Below are 4772 nucleotides of genomic sequence, written 5' to 3' on the forward strand. Positions count from 1 at the left end.
CCGACCGCCCGTGGGGACGGCCGGCCCCGGCCTTTGAGGCGCGCCCACGCGCGCCACCCATTGGCCACCGCCGCCCCGCGCTCCGCCCTTCCGCGCCGCAGATTGGTCCGCCCCCTTGTCCGTCGCGGCTCTGCTCCCGCCCTGGGGGTTCTTGGGTTGTTGCCGCCGCCCGAGTTGTTTCTGGCTCCCTCGGCTGCCGTCTCCGCCCCCTGAGCGCGGGGCCCGGGCGGGCAGCTCCGGGGTCCCCTGCTCTAGGGGCACTCCCAGGGATCCCCCTACTGTAGGGGAAGCTCTGAGATCTTGCCTGCTATAGGGGAAGCTCTGGGATCCCCCTTCTATAGGAGCACCTCAGGGATCCCACAGCTATAGGGGAGCTCAGAAATCCCCTTGCTACAAGGGCCTCTCAGAAATCCCCCTGCTATAGGGGCATTTCAGGGATTCCCCCTACTATAGGGGAAGCTCAGATATCCTTCCTGCTATAGGAACATCCCACCGCTGTAAGGGAAGCTTAGACATCCCCCTTGCTCTAGGGGCATTTCGGGGATCCCCCAGCTCTAGGGGGCTTGGAGATCCTTGCTGTGGGGGTCGCTCAGAAATCGCTCTTGCTACAGGGGCGATTCCCATGGGCACAGGGAGAAACCCAGGCTGTGGTAGGGGCATCTCGGCCACCCTCACATCTGGCAGGGGTCAGCTTGGCTTGGAGTGCCCGGCGGGGCCCGGTGGCAGTGGCGTCCACTAAAGGCCTGTCCCGTCGTCGCCATCCCTGATGCACGGACCACGAAGGGCTCCTCTGTGCCCACAGATACGAGACCCCCCAGAGGCGGTAAGGTGGGGCTGGAGGAGAGACTTGCCCCGTCATTGCTGACGCTTACTCCTGGTAAGTGAGGCCCTGAGCCCTCCCGTGGTTCGTTATTTAGTGCTTCTTTCCATTTCCACCCGCAGCGGCCTAGGTGCTTTCCAGGACCGGCTCAGCAGGGAGGAGACAGCTCGGCAAAGGCTGGGAACAGCAGTAGGCAATTTGTATCCGAGTCAGCTTGATTCCCCGACTGCAAACCCAAATTTTCCCGTTCAGCAAACTGGGTCGGAAAGGGGCGCCTGTGGGCTCGAATGCACCCCTCCCTCCCTCCCGGTGCCCGCTTCACACCTGCTGTCACCCAGCCCCTGCTGCAGGGCAGGAAAGGGCATGAGGACCTGAAAGTGAAAGTGAAACCCAAGTGGACCTGTGCTGAGGGCAGCTCTTCTTGCGTATAGGCAGACAAGGTTCTTTGGGTGAATCTGGTATCTTTTATTAGACCAACTTAAAATAGTTGCAAAACAATTTTTAAGCAAGCTTTCAGGTTCAAAAACCCTTCGTCAGGCTAAGGAAGTTTCAGCAGTTGGTGTGTGCTCTCGTGCATTGCATTTGTTTCATTGTTTGTAGTATCCTTTTGGGCATGATGTGTGTGTGCGTGAGGTTGCTTCTTATAGGGGTCGAGTGCTGTTAAAAATTCTCCAGCAGGGGGTCAAATCTGGGGTCTTGCTGGGCAGTCCTGGAAGCCCCAAATGTAGTAGAAATGCCACCGAGGTTGTTCAGGAAGCTGCAAAAATCAGAATTTGGTCCCGAGCAAAGTAAGAGGGATTCTGTCCCAAGACCCATGAAGGTGGTACTGTTAAAATCTGTGTTAATCTTTTTAACAATTTTTTTTTTTTTTTTTTTTTTTAAATTTTAACTACGATCAAATCTGTGTTTCCAGTGATCTGGTCTGCACTCTGGCTTCTAACAGCATTTCCCAATAAACGTGGCTATACGAGGCATGGCATCGTCCTTGCAAACTGCTGTTTGGACCTGGTCTTACGGAGTCAGGGCTTGGCTGAGGTGGTTGCTTGTCTCACAGCTCTCTCTGCCATACTGTGCCAGCCACCATGCTGAAAAGCATTGTGAAATAAGTGGTTTCATGCAAGCAGAGACCTCAGGCTAGCTAGCCATTCAGTGTGAGCGGGTACTGTTGACCTCAGTGGGGCCTCTACGTAGGTAGAGGTGGCTTGTAGGATGAAGGTCATGGCTGCACAAAGTGTGTGGCTGTTTGCGGTTTATAGGACTACCTTAGCTTGCATCACTTGTATCTACTCTAGCATAGTTTGATGGGGAAGGAGAGTGGAGTATTCAATACATATTTCTGGTTTGTGTTTAGGAAAAAGCCAGAGGATGTAGCTATGTTACAGGATGATGATGACAGGCAGAAGAAAGGGCAGGGTGGCACCTTAGAGACCACCTAATTCAGAGAGGCATGAACTTTTGTAGGCAACAACCTACTTCATCAGATGTTATGAGAATGATGCTAAAATACCATTTCAGTAATAATCTTTGAAAATGTAAAACAGCAGCTACAGAAAGTTAGACATGTAAAAATAAATAGCAGGTCCAAATAACTTGCAGCCAAGAGTTCTAAAAGAGCTGCCCGAGGAGCTCTCTGACCTATTACTGTGGATTCTCCCCTAATTCTTGGGATACTGGGGAAGTTTCAGAAGATTAGGAGAGATTCTTATGCTTTCCCAGGATCAAAGAAAAGTAAATAGTGATCCAAAAATGTACAGTATTGTCAGCCTGATGTTGAGTGTGAGCAAGATTATGGAAGAGATGATAGCACTCTCAATAAAGAATTAAAGGAGGGTAATAGGATTGATGCCAGTCAGTACAGGTTTATGGAAAACACATTCTGTTAACCTAGCTTGATATCTGTTCTGGATGTGATGACGAACTTGTTTAAAAACGATAGTAGTGCTGATTATAGTTAGACTTTCTGTAAGGCACTTGACTTGGTACTGTAGGACAGTGTGCTGATGAAGGCACCTGAATGGTACAACACTAGTGTGGCACACATTACATGGATTAAAGTCTGGCTAATGATGGGTTTCAGGTCATGGAGAGCCATTGTCTATAGACTGTGTTTTTAGCGTGGCAGGGTGTTGCCAAGGTGAATTTAAGTCGACTTTATGGCTATTGCATTTAAGCATGGTCCTACCCTGCTCCAGACCCTATGGCTTGGACCAGCCTGGAATCTGCTGTAATTTGTGCCGGTTGTCCCTGGCTCCCAAGGGACTTCCAGCTGCTAGGCTCTGGGTGGACGGAAGTTTTGGCAGCATCTCTGTTCCCAGGTATGCTCTCATGTGTGAGGCGAAGTGTGGCTGTTCTCTGGGAGTTCTTTGTTCCTGGGAGGTTTCACCGTCCACAGGGGCAAGCAAAACTGGTTTAGGGATGATATGCACCCTCAGTAATTGTTCAAGCTGCTGGGTCAGGTTCCTCATAATGCTTATCCCCTATTCATATATTATTAATTTCCCATTGCTTTAAGATCAGTAATGCCTCACTCACTAAAAGGTTAAAAATGGTGAAAGTTGAAAGCCAAAGATTCCTGGAAAGGTTCAGTTTAGAACCTCGACATCAGTGTATTAAAATAACAGTAACAATAATAATAATGAATAAATGTAGGCAGGTGCAGTCATGTATATCTGTGCACTATGTTGCCCTTCTGGATGGGTAAGTATTTCATAGCCACTTAGGACGCAGTCTGGTCCTCAGGAGCTGCTTGCTGTAAAGATTGCTCTTCCTAATGGCCCAGTGAAGGTGACACAGTAGTAGTAGCCTCTTCTTGCTGTGGGGAGGAGGGGTTGGGGTGTATCTACAGTGCATGTGCTAAATTGGCCCACGCTGATTACAGGGATGGGATGAGAAAAGCCAGAGAGGACCCTTCTGTTTCATGCAGTACAACAACTTCTGCACAGCCTTGCTGTGTAAATGCAGCATCTCATAAAGATCCCCCATGCTGTTCCCCTGTGCAAGTCTGTCTGGGCTCATGCCCAAAATGAGGTGGTAAAACCTGCAGAGTGGGGACTGTATCTTTCCTACCTGGCAGGTGTAAGGCACAGGGCTGGATGCCCAGCTGGAGCGAGCACTGATGGTAAATTATCTACAGCTCCCTCCCACCGTCTCAGTGGGAGCCTGCTGGTTCATTTGCTGGCCAGAGCATAAGTAATGTATTCCTTCAGCTGTCGTGTAGATAAGACAGCCTTCCCTTCAGCCCAGCTTGAGCGCTGGTGATAGTGGGACTGTGTGCCTGTGTCGGAGGAGCCAGCCCAGGGTCTAGCACTTCTGCGAAGGGAATGGCATGATGAGAGACACCGCCGCGAAGCTGTGGAGCCAGCGCATTTATCACTGTCCTTGCATTCTCTGTCCCATGGCAGACAAAACAGTAGTGAACAACAAGCGCAGAGAGTCGTCATTAGTCAGAGTATTGTAATAAGTGGAGAGCCAAAAGTCAGCGGGTGCAGGAGCGGGTGCTGGTTAATGAGTCTGGAGACACAGGTTGCGATCTCAGCTCTCCCCTGAGCTGGGCGCGCCATTTCACTGGTGTTGCACTCTCTGCTTTGCAAATTCATTGAGGCAAGGGCTGTGCTATACAATACAGGTCCGATGCCCATCCTAACAGGGCCCTGATCCCTACCAGGTCAGACGAGCACTACCTGCAGTGCAGATATTGCAATCGCAGCAGCAGCCTACAGACAACATGTGAGCCAGGGTTTTTCAAGCATCACCAGTGGTGCTGGTTTTTTTGAAGTGTCCAACTTGACACCCAATAAATGGGCCTGGTTTGCAGGCGCAGGGAGGAGTTGGGGGCCCAAATAAATCAGTTACACCCCCCAGAACTGGGGCTTATGTCCCTGAGCCTCGTAAATGCAGGCCTGAGGAAGGGGATGTGGTTTTAGAGATGGGGGGGGGGGGGGGGGGGGGGGGG

General features: G+C 50.9%; 1 protein-coding gene across 2 annotated transcripts in view; it reads left to right on the top strand.

The window, feature by feature from the left end:
* Positions 1 to 715: 715 nt before the first annotated feature.
* Positions 716 to 4772, top strand: part of TXNDC16 (thioredoxin domain containing 16) — a 76875-nt gene continuing 72818 nt past the window's right edge. For both annotated transcript variants that reach the window (XM_019502316.1, XM_019502236.1), the window contains exon 1: positions 716 to 877. The gene's annotated coding sequence lies outside the window, so the exon portion shown is untranslated. The remainder of the gene's footprint in view (positions 878 to 4772) is intronic.

This window comes from Gavialis gangeticus, unplaced genomic scaffold (assembly GCF_001723915.1).
Source record: "Gavialis gangeticus isolate Ggan-Ray unplaced genomic scaffold, GavGan_comp1, whole genome shotgun sequence".
Classification (NCBI taxonomy): Eukaryota; Metazoa; Chordata; order Crocodylia; family Gavialidae; genus Gavialis; species Gavialis gangeticus.